The sequence below is a fragment of the Lygodium microphyllum genome, unplaced genomic scaffold, assembly GCF_053477565.2.
Source record: "Lygodium microphyllum isolate KBCC unplaced genomic scaffold, Lygodium_microphyllum_v1.1.10 scaffold_42, whole genome shotgun sequence".
NCBI lineage: Eukaryota > Viridiplantae > Streptophyta > Polypodiopsida > Schizaeales > Lygodiaceae > Lygodium > Lygodium microphyllum.
This window is the reverse complement of record NW_028229525.1, coordinates 769,451-783,457: the sequence shown is the minus strand read 5'-3', so window position 1 is coordinate 783,457 and position 14,007 is coordinate 769,451. Positions and strand designations below refer to the sequence as shown.

The 14,007-nt window shown below is 39.7% G+C and overlaps 1 pseudogene; it reads left to right on the top strand.

The window, feature by feature from the left end:
- The first annotated feature begins 10,556 nt into the window (after positions 1-10,556).
- LOC148009009 (18S ribosomal RNA) lies at positions 10,557-12,248 on the top strand (annotated as a pseudogene).
- The last annotated feature ends 1,759 nt before the right edge of the window (positions 12,249-14,007 follow it).

The window sequence follows — 14,007 nt, the reverse complement described above, 5'->3', positions numbered from 1 at the left end:
TGAAAGCAGGTCAAGTTCGGTAGGAACCTCGATTGGCTAACGTCAACCCAAACAAAAATACGCCAGGAAAACCAACACTTAAACAGTCCAGGATCCCACCGGCTCTTGTTCCCACTTTAAGGTCCTCCGGAACCTCGTTCTTAGGAAATCCTTCTCATAGCTACAAGCTAGCTCATTGACCCCGTAACGACTGATTTGAAAGATGAGAGCATGATTGTTAATGCTAACACGCCGGTTCTCACCCCGGCCGAATCCATCCCGAACCCCGATTAAGCCATTAAATGCTAATCAATTGGCAGCTACCTTATTTTACGGTTGTCTTGGTTACTACGCTGCCTGTACACCTAACTGTAATGGAATTAAACCCTTGACCAATACAGAAATTACGGCTTTAAAGCAAAGAATAGGGCGCCCACCGTAAAGCAGATCCAGGCTACTCAACAGAAACTCGGTGAAGAGGCCATGTCGCAAGCTAAATTAGTATATCATAGATTTGGATTCAATACTGATCTAGTTTTTCCTACAAAACAAAAAAAACCATGAACAAGCAGTTCAATTGCAAATCTGGGGACAATCCCGTTAAAAACAGGGCCGTACGCAGAAAGAAAAACACAGGTTGCTCAATATGAAAAAGAACTTCTTGACCCTTTTTCTTTCAATAAAACAAAGTGAGGTCGGGAAAAAGGAAGGATAGAAAATTAAGTAAATAGAATGGCAGGATGAGGGCTCTGCACCCATGTTTATAGCAATTTCTATACCAACTCTTGGCAGCCAGCAGCCGATAATCTTTGTTTTTTTAGGTGCTGAATAACAAATCTTGACTTCGGAGACAAAGCTCCTTTTTTCAAGACATTTCCAAACCAACAAGATAGGTGCATGAGCGATGCAGCCAGCCTGGTTGATTTTCCATCTCGTGCCTTGCTAGCCAGGCCAGCCTGCTGCCATTTCCTACACTTTTTATTATCCTTGAAAGCAGGCAACTGGTGGCGAACCTATTGTTCCACGATAATACTGCAGAGCCCGGCTTGCCGATGCGCAGAACAGAAAGAAAAAGGGCATCGGATTTTTCTAATGATCCTGCCGGGCCATCCTAACCATTCCCCTCACCAATTTGGTCATTGGAAACCGGGTCTGGAGGGGAGAGATTTAGATCCAGCGGTGTTTCAATGCCAGATTGTCACTCCCAACAAAAATTAACCAATTCTTCTGCCACCACAGACGGCTCTAACGTACTACAAATGCTAGGCCATATATAGATTAGCTGCTGTATGCAAGCATCAGACGTTTGTTGGGTATCTCTTAATAAAGGCAGTAGCTGTTTGACTGTCTGCGGATAATAATTATCCCCCATTTCATGGTATTTACGAATGCATAAATTGGCTTTCCTTACAAATCCAGTAAAAGGTTCACCATAAGGGGAACCCTTGGATAAATAATCTCTTAGATTAGGTAATATTACCTGATGTAATTCATTTAAGGGTCTCGCCAAAGCTTCCCTTCCCGTGCTGTTATCGTTTTCAGTAAGGTATATAATATGATTAAGATGAGCGTCGAAAGAGTTCTTCAATGTCTGATATTCTCTCAAATTTCTAAGCAATGGATCCATATTTTCAATTTTTCTTTAAAATACTTAGGTATAGCAAAGACTTACTTAAGCTCTGCGGTCTGTTTCTGATGTTTATGGATATTCTTTGAATAATTTAAGAAATACAACAAATAATTTATATCAAATAGAAGAAAGAATTGATAATAATTTCTTAAAATTTATTAAGGATATCTGATCGTGTATCAAGAGGTAAATCTATTGAAAATATAGATGTTCCAGAAATGGTTAATAATGTAATCAAGAAAGACCATTTTTATTTGAGTCTATAGAAACAAATACAGTATCTACTCAAACTGAAAATATTCAATTAGATAATATTAATTGAATATATCCTTATTCAAAGCCAGTTCTCGTAACCTTTATTCAAAGCCAGTTCTTGTATCCTTATTTAAAGCCAGTTCTCGTAACCTTTATTCAAAGCCAGTTTTGACCAAAATATTCACCTTATCTTACAAAATTGATGTCAAATGACCTTTTTATTAAAAAAAAGAAATATGGCCAGATGGGTTTAGAGCGAATTTTTTTTTTACAACAAAGATTGCTATGGCGCAACCCGTTTGGATTGGCCGAATAGGTTCTTATTAATCGATTGTTATTATACAAGAATTCTTGTATCGCTCATGCAGATCTTCCATCTACCGGAAACCAAAGGATTCATTGCTTTTCCTTTTTTGTCGAACTTGTATAAACACAACCCTATTTGCACCTATCAGTTACGAACTTGCTATTGTTATGAAAGACAACCCCTAGGCTCAGTCACAGCAACGAGTACCGAACCGTCGTTCCCACGGCTACAGTACCAGGAGTTGCTGCTGAGCCAGCCCGTTCAAAACAGTACTTCTGTCTAGCAGAAACTATTAGCGACATCCCTAGAACAGTATTCGTATCGTGAACCAATGGCCACTTTTCCGGTCGAAGGAAATGCCTAATAAATAGTCAAATACTGCACTCTTTAGCTACTGTACTCCGGAAACAAAGTAAGGGAAAGCCCCGTACGTCAAGAGCTGCACTGCTATGAATCAAAGACTGTCTGCTCGCCGTTTCCGGCCAGTATTGCGGGTTCAATGGCTTTATACGAATTAGCTGTTTTTGACCCATCCGATCCCCAGAAATGGAAATTGTTAATACTGGCACTGTACCTTAAGTGGGAGATGGAATAGCCCGCATTCATGGTTCGAACAAAGTAATGGCTGGAGAATTGGTAGAATCTGAAGATGGTACAGTAGGCATCGCTTTGAATTTAGAATCTGATAATGTTGGCTAAGTACTGATGGGCGATGGTTCGACCATACAGGAAGGGGGTTCCGTAAAAGCAACGGGAAAAATTGCGCAAATACCAGTTAGTAATTCTTTCTTAGGCCTTTAAGCCAGTAAATGCTTTGGCCCAACCGATCGATGGAAAGGGTCAAATCCCAGCTTCTGAGTCTAGATCAATTGAGTCTCCCGCACCATATGGGAATTATTTCAAGACGTTCCGGTGGCGGAAAACGACCCGAATCTGCAGGAATTCGGGAAGGTTGAAGCAATGGCCAAACCTCCTTGAGGCTACAGCAATAACGTCATAAGCAATGACACTTAACTAAAGCACTTTATCCTCGCTTTCCACCTTTTATCTAGGGTTAGGAGGATCACGCGCCATAATGCCGGATCTCCATCTTTCTTTGTTGGTTGCTCTCCAGTCGCAGAATTATGAATAGTTTCACTAAAAATAAGTTTATTGGCTTGAAAAAAAAAATGAACCAATCCTTTAGCCTGGCAACCTGTACTATTTTTGCTGCCTCCAGCAACCTGTTGCAACTAACTTCATATTCAGGATGAAACAAGACAATTATGCCAGATAGTAAGGAATTACAAGTTTTCTGCACTAGAAAAAGCTAATAAATGGACTCGACCCATTATATATTTTTCCAGTAGTCATTTTAGGGACGTTTGCATGTACTGTGGGTCTTGCGGTTCCGGAACCATCAATGATTGGTGAACCAGCAAATCCTTTTGCGACTCCATTGGAAATATTACCCGAATGGTACTTTTTCCCTGTCTTTCAAATACTTCGTACAGTTCCCAATAAATTATTGGGGGTCCTCTTAATGGCGTCCGTACCGGCGGGCTCGTTGACCGTTCCTTTCATAGAAAATGTAAATAGGTTCCAAAATCCGTTTCGACGCCCATTGGTGTGGGTGGAAGGATCTCCTTGGCAATGTTTAAAGCGCTAGAACAGAAGGTGCGCCTGAAATTGAGACTTTTGATTCAAAAGGAGATGAACAGAAGGTTCAACACCCTTTTGATTGCACTATTGATGAACAGGTTCAACATAATCCTCCTTTTGCTAAATCAAAAGATGTTGAGGCAGAAGCTGAATCAAAAGCAGGGCCGTTAGGATGCTTAAAAGCAACCTCTCTTTAATGAACGAACGGTTATAAACATCAGAAACAGACCGCAGAGCCTAAGTAAGTCTTTGCTATGCCGTTGTATTTTTGCTTTTTGGATGAAGAGATAGTTTGATCTATGGATCTGGTCAAATATTTAACACTTTCTATGATTTTTTTCCCTTTAGGTATCCGGGGAATTTTTTTAAATGGAAGAAATATCATCATTATGTTAATGTCAATCGAGTTAATGTTACTGGCTGTCGATCTAAACTTCCTAGTATTTTCCGTTTATTTAGATGATATGATGGGTTAATTATTTGTTTTATTAGTGTCAACGGTGGCAGTTGTGGAATCTGCGATTGGGCCTGTCATTTCAGTGATAACTTTTTGAATCCGCGGAACTATTGCTGTGGAATTTATTAATTGCATGAAAGGTCAAGCGCTATTGTTTTTATTGGATCTCGTTTTTTTCTTTTTCACACAGAGCTTGCTTCGGCGTCAAAAAAGGTATGGTCTAAATTTATCTCTTAGAATCTAGCAAATTGGATAAAATCAAAAGCTTCTGTCACTCGACCACTTTCCGCTCTGACCCTCTGAGCCAAAATTAGGCTATGAAACGGCGACAACAAATTACGATAAATGGTATGCTTTGGCTCTATAAATGAAACATCATAATGTTGACAAATCGTGGTCTTCACAGAATCTTTAAGAAGACATTGACTGGCTAAGCCATGAATTTCTTACGTATTTTTAATCATTGCAATAGCGCATCATTTTACAAAATTATGATATTGGCGGTTTTCGAGATTCTCAAAAGTGCTTGCTGTCAACGCTAATATAATGACTTAGCTTTTACAATAAAATCGAAACTAAAATGACCGTGCCGGGCAACAAAAAAGTTTAATAGGCCAACAGATAGCACTTCACAGGCAGTTGATGAAGGATCTGTGGCAATCGTTTGAGGTGAATTGACAATTTTTCGTGGCGGAACCAACTTCTTTTATACTGTCAAACTCTGCACCGTCAATTGAGCTATTCAAGCCAATGGCTTTTCTTGTTATGTTTACCTTGTTTCTGGCTAACGTACTGGTGGAGAATTTTGTTTTTAAGGAATAAATGATACGATTCATCTAATGTATTTTTACAAGATCTTAGGCGTTTCGGTGCTGCAGAAAGCCTAATCTGGGATGTCTCTAATGATTCCGTATCTTGGCCGAAGATTTACATTTGTCAAATGGCCTAGGTGTGCGCATTTTGAAAAGGTTTGACATCTGCATGTATGTAAAGGTGATTCTTTTTAGTTAGTTTGCCTTATTGCTTAAAGTTGCTTTCTTTTTACCGGTTTATTTATCTGAGGCAATTTTGATCAATCTACTGGATCCTTTGCTAAGTAATCATCAATTTCATAAACTCCTTACTACATCTGATGGCAACCGGAAATTAAGAAATAATCATGCGGCCCACATACTGACAAAAAAATACGCGACCAAACATTGGCTGGGGCTGGCTAACCTCCCGAAAAAAGCAATGTATATGGACTAGAAGGGTAAGGGCGTGGCTTTACTAAGTAGTCAATCTTAAAAGTTTAATCACAACCTTGCTATTTGTTCCCATGTGGCAGCTGCCATCATTTTAATAACTACTTTGATATCACTAACGTCTACTAAGTTGTCTTAAAACGAATAAAATGCACACCGAAATCAGCACGCCTAGGAAATAAAGATTAAGTCACTTTAAGGTGCTAAGGCCACAACGTATAACTTGCATACGGAATAGATTGGCGGCAGATCCAGAAGGCCACAGACTGTGGGTTCGATACTCTTTATTTCAGATAGAATCTCTCCCATTTTGGTCCCTGGGGAGCATGCCTAAGCCCTCTGAAAGTTTAATCAAGTTATATTACACGCTATTGATCTGCCTCCTTAGCCAGGCTGGATCATTGACAGTAGGGCAAGGTCCGATCAGAAAGGTTTCGACTTACTAAAAAATGTCAAACAAATTCTCATAACAAACATCATTCCGCAGCTCAAACATATAGCTAAGGCGAAAGTGCTTAGTATTAGGGTGGCTTAATTTATCAAAAATCCGCACGAGACGCTCCTTTTGTTCCAAATATGCAACCAAGAGTTTCTGTTTATCTGTCATTATCTAACTAGGTGTAGGTAAGTGTTCAATTCGATCGTATAGTCTCAACGAATGACAGTTTGTTTCAGATCACCGTCTTTATTTCTCTATCTGCTTCTCCAGGTGCAGTGTCTTGAGTACCTATAGTGATGACTACATTGGTTGGTATGTAATGTCTAGATGTAAAGTAAAATCCTTGCGAATAAGCAAAGCCAAGTGCTCTTGTTTTACGATAATGAGGACGATTAGTTTCGTTGCTGACCGAAGACACGCCGAATTTTCCTTTAAGCGCTTCAGTCCGCAGATCCCTTTAGTCCAATATAAACCAGAGAAGGGAAGATTAGTTTAGATCCTTCAAATGCTTACTATTATTGATATTGAAAACCGCAAAGCGCGTAAAAAACTGCCCTACTTCATGGATGATCAGAGGTGGCGGACAATAATGAGTCACTTCGGTTTATTTTGCGCGAAGAACTGGCCTTTTCTCTTTACCCTTTGCTTATGTTCGTCTTCAAGGCTATATCGAAATAACAAAGCTACCTTATTGCAAATAATGCCATCGTATGCTAGCGAACTTGTTTTTTCAGCTTTGTCTTGCCCCAGGTTTATAATCATTGAATTTTACAAATACCAGGGATAGTTGGACATTACATCTACCATACTTGTAGTTGCTTTTTCTACTACATCTGATGCTTTTTCTACTACATTTACTGCTTTTCCTAGCATATCCGTTGTTTCTGATGGTTGTGATAGTGCTGGCTTTTCTATTATGGTTGTTAACGATAACGCCTTTTCAAATGAGTTTACCGGATTTTCCTTGCCTCCAAACCTAACACAAAAATCTTAATACACATAAATTGTAACTAAAAAGCTAATAAAAGGACTAACCGTTTCTTATTCTCATTAGGATGAGCATTGGAGCTAATGAAAGGAACGTAACCAAACATACGAGGCTAGCTGACGGGATTCAAGGCCTGAAACTCTTAATCTTAACGTTGCACTAATTCAACTTTTGGCTTTGCAAGTCCAACTTTTAGTGTTGCAACCCATACTACAAACATAAAAACTAGGAAATTGCTTGAAATAACGACTGCAAGCCATACAATACAAGATTGTTTGAAATAATGACTGCAAGCCATACGGAAAATACAAAAACTAGAAAATTGCCATTACCCGCCTGAAACTCTTAATCTTAACGTTGCACTAATTCAACTTTTGGCTTTGCAAATCCAACTTTTAGTGTTGCTAATCCAACTTTTGGCATTGCAAACCATACGTAAAAATAAAGCATAAACACTAGGGAACAGCTTGAAATAACGACTTAAGGCAAAAACACTAAATCTAACATCAGAAAACCATGACCCTAAACTTGCATTGGAAAATGGAAAGCTAGTAAAGGAATAAGCCTTTAGTAAAGAACTAAGGTAAAATGGAAAGCTAATAAAGGAATAAGCCTTTAGTAAAGAACTAAGGTAATATGGGAGGCTAGTAAAGGAATAAGCCAAACGTAAGGAACCAAAATGACATGAAAGGCTAATAAAGGAACGAACTAAACTACAAGCATAACCCCAAGGGTATGGATAAAAAGGAGTGCCTTCGGGAACGTGGATACAGGTGGTGCATGGCTGTCGTCAGCTCGTGCCGTAAGGTGTTGGGTTAAGTCCCGCAACGAGCGCAACCCTCGTGTTTAGTTGCCATTACTCAAATTGGAACCCGGCAACAGACTTTTACAAAGGTGATAAGCCGGAGGAAGGTGGAGATGACGTCAAGTCAGCATGCCCCGTTAGCTCTGGGCGACACATGTGCTACAATGGCCGGGACAGAGGGTCGCGACCCCGTAAGGGCAAGCTAACCTCAGAAACTCGGCCTCAGTTCGGATTGCAGGCTGCAACTCGCCTGCGTGAAGCCAGAATCGCTAGTAATCGCCTTAAGGTCAGCCATACGGCGGTGAATCCGTTCCCGGGCCTTGTACACACCGCCCGTCACACTATGGGAGCTGGCCATGCCCGAAGTCGTTACCTCAACCGCGAGGAGGGGGATGCCGAAGGCAGGGCTAGTGACTGGAGTGAAGTCGTAACAAGGTAGCCGTACTGGAAGGTGCGGCTGGATCACCTCCTTTTCAGGGAGAGTTCATACTTATTTGGCACTTCGGTTTCCTGCTCACTCTTCCAAGTCTTGGAAGAAGTGATTTACACACCCCGAGTTTTTCGAAGCGATTGCCTTGTTTGCTTTGATGATGGCCTTTTTGACATTATTTGTATTTTAAATAAATTCACCGAATAACGAATGGGTTGTACCTGGAGCAGGGATGGGGGCTTGACTAATTCCTTCCTTCTTTTTGGTTTGGCCCTTTTGACCGAAAAGGTTAAGCATGGTAATTGATCATTTTATTTGAAATCAATAGAAACTAAGGTGTCTTTGGATTTTGGGCAATGACAGATTCGAACCACGTAAACGAGGCACTTTATTGACTGGGCTAATTGCCTTCATTATTTGAGCTAATTGAATAGAGGTTTTTATTTTGTTCAACGGTAGTTAGGATGTAAGGATAGATTCATTTCCTCCTCAAAAGACTGCACCATGATACAGGCTATTGTTTCGTCTTTTGGGACTCAACTAATTATCAATGCCCGTGGCATTCATTGGGATCGTTGGAGCTCAACTAACTAAACTATCGATGCCTATGGCTAACAAATTCATTTTATGCCCAAACAAACACGCAGACATGAGGATTTTTATTTATTTCGATCAAATGGATAAGGAATGTTAGCATTATTAATTAAAATAATCTATTGTATTAACCTTGGCTGCTTTCTGTCTGAGAGCCAGAGCAACTATGCAATTATTTGCGTTATCATAGAAATTTCGTATTTGCTTTATTTTCGAGACGCTATCTGTTTTTTTTTGTTTGATTTTTTTTTGGCATAAGGTAGATAATGAATTTATTTAGGAATTCGTATGCAGGAATCGAAAATGTAATCTGGCTGGTTTCCGATGGACAGAGCAATTTTCATGAATGTTGAGCACATACTTTGTGCCGGCAAAGCCGACGCAAGTTCCTTTTTTAAGTGCTAAAGCGTTTTAGCCTTTTGAACCAAAGCCAATAGGATGTAAATCGATCGACCTTTATCACCCCATATTATTATTTATAAGCCATAGCTTACTTCGATCTTATTTATCCTTCATAGAATCTTTGGAACTTTTTTGGCTGCTGCATTGTTAATTGGTATTTTTTTTTTGAAAGTTGGTCATTTTAGCCTTATTTTTGAAAGTTATTATTAATGTGCCTTCTTCGTTGGAAAGCATTTCCATTGGTTTATCTTAGGCCTAGTAAATTTCATTTTTTTAGCTTTGTCTTATTATATGAGTAATGGGGTTTGTCATTTATGGTAAGATTTCGGATTTATTTTAGATCTGTCTTAAGTTTATATTTTTGGAATCGTGATGTTATTAGTTGCGGTTTTTTTGACTTTTTCGAAATTTATTCAATTTTCCATTTTGTAAGCACGGGGAGTAAGCTAACCTCCCCAGGCAAAGATTCTATTTCGACAAACTAAACCTCTTCATCGAAAAATCAAAAAAAATTGAAATTGATCCTGGCTATGATGGTCTATATGTTGATGGACTGTTTCTATATCTTACCAATAAATAAGTTAATGGACTGTTTCATAATGTTCAACGTGTTGATGGACTGTTTCTCTATCTCATAATACTTACTAATAAGCTGTTGATGGATATGTATAACAATGTGAAAAAGGGATAAGAAAGAACCAAAGGACATTTGTTTTTAAAGAAAAAGAAGAAGATCCAATGCATTGGTTATGGTTTCGGTAAATGCATTGTACCATATTTCTTTCTTAATAAAAAAAGATGTTTCTAATTAAACTGTTTATAAGAGTTAAATGGGACAAATACATTGGTTATGGTTTCGGTAAATGCATTGGCTATGTTTTTGATAAATGCATGGGTTCTGGTTTCAGTAAATATATTATCTATGGTAAATGCATAGGTTCTGGCAATGATAAAATCATATCAAATATGTCTTTCATATAGTCAATCTTATTTGAAAGTAAATACATCGTTTTTTAAATGCATTGGTTCCGAGGAAAGCACTAGTTCAGGAGACTATATCAAAAACCAATAAGGAGAAAAGCCACTAAAAAACCAATAAAAACAGTTGTAATGACTATCGTACTTACCTAAAGCGTTAGCTTCTCGTCAATTCCTTCTATTTTCAGCCATACTTTACTCTCCTGCAATGAATCCTTTGGTTTCCGGTAGATGGAAGATCTGCATGAGCGATACAAGAATTCTTGTATAATAACAATCTTTGGTATCCGGAATGTAAGATGATTCGCCTTGCCAGTGGCCGTTCCGCTTACGGTTGTTAGTAAAAGCTAATAACTTACTAAGAAATCATCATCAACCTGCCTCATATGGCAGAAATTCACTAAAAAATTGGGCTTGATCCTGGCCCAGAATGAACGCTAGCGATATGCTTAACACATGTAAGTTGGATGTCATTTCTGTTCCAGTTTTATGGAATAATTGAAAAAAAAGTAGCAAACGGGTGCGTAACGCGCAGGAATCTGCCAAACAGTTCGGGCTAGATCCCGAAGCAACGCAAGCAATAAAGCTATGCGAGAAGATAATAAAGCGCTGTTTGATGAGCCTACGTAGTATTAGGTAGTTGGTTGGGTAAAGGCCAACCAAGCCTACGATGCTTAGCTGATCTTTTCGGATGACCAGCCACACTGGGACTGAGATACGGCCCAGACTCCGCCGGGAGGCAGCAGTGGGGAATCTTGGACAATGGGCGAAAGCTTGATCCAGCAATATCGCGTGGGTGAGTGAAGAACGTCGCAAACGCGAGGAATGGCAATACCGCTTGTAAAACCCTTTCGTCAAGTGTGCGATGGTGACAAAACTTAAAGAAGAAGCCCCGGCTAACTCCGTGCCAGCAGCCGCGGTAAGACGGGGGGGGCAAGTGTTATTCGGAATGACTGGGCGTAAAGGGCACGTAGGCGGTAAGTTAGGTCGAAGGTTAAAGACGCCAGCCCAACTGGCGGAATGCTTACGAAACCAATTTACTTGAGTGAGATAGAGAAGAGTGAAATTTCGTGCGTAGGGATAGAATCTGGAGATACACGAAGGAACGCCGAAGTAGCGAAGGCAGCTCTTTGGGTCTCTACTGACGCTAAGGTGCGAAAGCTTGGGGAGCAAACGGGATTAGATACCCCGGTAGTCCATGCCGTAAACGATGAGTGTTCGTTTTTGGTCTGCGGATCGGAAGCTCAGCTAACGCGTTAAACACTCCGCCTGGGGAATACGGTCGCAAGACTGAAACTCAAAGGAATTGACGGGGGCTTGTACAAGCGGTGGAGCATGTGGTTTAATTCGATACAACGCGCAAAACCTTACCAGCTCTTGACATAGAAACACTTGGCGTATGCACATTTGACATATGAACTAGTGTACTTGTTCTTAACGGGATAAGATAAAAATTCGTACAGGTGCTGCATGGCTGTCGTCAGCTCGTGTCGTGAGACGTTTTTGGTTAACTCCTATAACGAGCGAAACCCTTGTTTCATGTTGCTAAGACATGCTGTTTACAAAGGATCCATGCCGTCTTTCATCAGCAGCCGTACAGCTCAATGGTTGCTTGAGATCGACGGTATTCTTTTTATTGGGTGTTGCACTCATGAAAAACTGCCCGTAGTTTTACTATGGAGGAAGATGGGGATAACGTCAAGTCCGCATGGCCCTTATGAGCTGGGCTACACACGTGCTACAATGGCAATTACAATGGGAAGCAAGGCCGTAAGGTGGAGCGAATCCGTAAAGATTGTCTAAGTTCGGATTGTTCTCTGCAACTCGAGGACATGAAGTTGGAATCGCTAGTAATCGCGGATCAGCATGCCGCGGTGAATATGTACCCGAGCCCCGTACACACCGCCCGTCACACCCTGGGAATTGGCTCCGCCTGAAGCATTGAGCAGGGATCACTTATTAGTAAAGTGCATTATGCTTCCGTTAAGTGTAATTCACTTTAGTTTTAAAGGTGTTTCCGCTACATATTATGGTTGGGTCAGTAACTGAGGTGAAGTCGTAACATGGTAGTCGTAGGGGAACCTGTGGCTGGATGGATTCTTCCAGAAAGATGAAGATACAAGCTAAAAATCTCATATATGCGTTAATTAGCCTATTTTTTATCTGTTATTTTAATGATATTTTACTAGTAGCTAAAGGGCATTTTTGATGAAATCATTGTGGCCATTGTTTGTAGCTCAAGGAAGGAACCTTGCCAAGGAGATCCGGATAGTCCTGCTAGAAATAAGTTTTTAAAAAGCCCACATTACGCAAATGGGTTGGCTGAAAGCTAGCCTACGAGCTTTATAGTATGTACATAATGTGGCTATGTCATATGGTTAAACGATCTGCCATCTGCGAAATTAGGATCCTGGCACTGAAAAAAAAAGTATTGGCTAGTTGCTTAATCCATGCATGACTATATAAAATAAGGAATCTCCGATAGTAAGTTTCATATAAGGCTATAATAAAATTGCCCCCATTGTAGTTATCCATGGGTTGCCTCCATGTAACCGTGGGGCAAATTGAGAGGAAACAAAGCAGCTTAAAATTTTCTCTCAAAGAAAACCTCGTAACATTCCCAAAATGTGAAACCTAGACGGTACCTGTTAAGTGGTAGAAATAGGGTCTCTAACTCAAAGGGGAGCCACTATTACGTACTTGAAAAAAAGGGTATTTGCTTTGACGAATTTGTTGTCTCTTATTATTACACATGCTCGGTAAATTAGTTTTCAAATAACTAGGTAAGGGAAACAAAAAAGTATGTCAAAATCACGTATATGGAAGCGATACGAAAAAGGCGTTATGGCCTTAAAAGCACTCCCTAACCCAGATTCAGACCGATAAGTGAAAGAGAGTAAGTTGAAATGATATGAATAAGGGATACTCCTGTGTGTGTAAAAAAAAGAGCGTTACTTTCCGTTACGATCGTTTCGGATATTCCTTAAAGCTGATCTACGCATAAGAGAAACCAATGATTTAGACTATAAAAGATAGATCGGGTGAAAACATGCCGTCCTAACGTAGCCAAAAGTTTTGTCATTTCGCATTACATAGGGTATGCCATTTCGATATTTTATTTCTGTATATAAAAGGATAGCGGTTGATTAGGGCCTTTATTTAGACAGCTGATTAAACAGAGCATTGTTTAGGATGTAACCCCATTATAGCTTCGAGCTGTGTACAAAAGGTTCTTAACCTTATTGTTTGTTAACATTGAAATGAAGTTCCTTAGCGTTGGCCTTTTCGATGTAACTTTATTGACATTTATTAGTTATGAGCTTATAGGCTTAAAAGATATTAAGCTTGGTCACAGCAACGGATACTGGATTATTACTTTTATGGCTATAGTATAGCGGAGTTGTTGTTGAGCTAGCTTATTTGAAACAATACTTTTGTTTCATAAAAGCTATTAGCGACCTTTAAGCAGGCAAGCAAATAGTATTTCTATTAAATCACGTAAGAGACCAATAATCACTTTCCCGGTTGAAACCACTGGCTTGAACATAAAAGCATATGATGACAGAAACAATTAGGCTCTGCTCCATATCTTAACCATTTATTGGTTGCCATATTAGTAACTTAAAGTCGGTATGGTTAAAGATACTGTCTTGTCACTTTGGTTCCATAATTTGAAGTTCTGGTTGTGTCTAGCGTATCATTAGCGTTGAATCTAATTTCAGTGGTCATAGTCGCTTAGGAGCGGACTCGAATCACTTACTTAAAGATTTTCAGTCTTTTGCTCTAACCAACTAAGCTACCTAAACTGCTATAGGAATGGCAGACAAACCATTGATATTATTATCTAAGATTACTCAA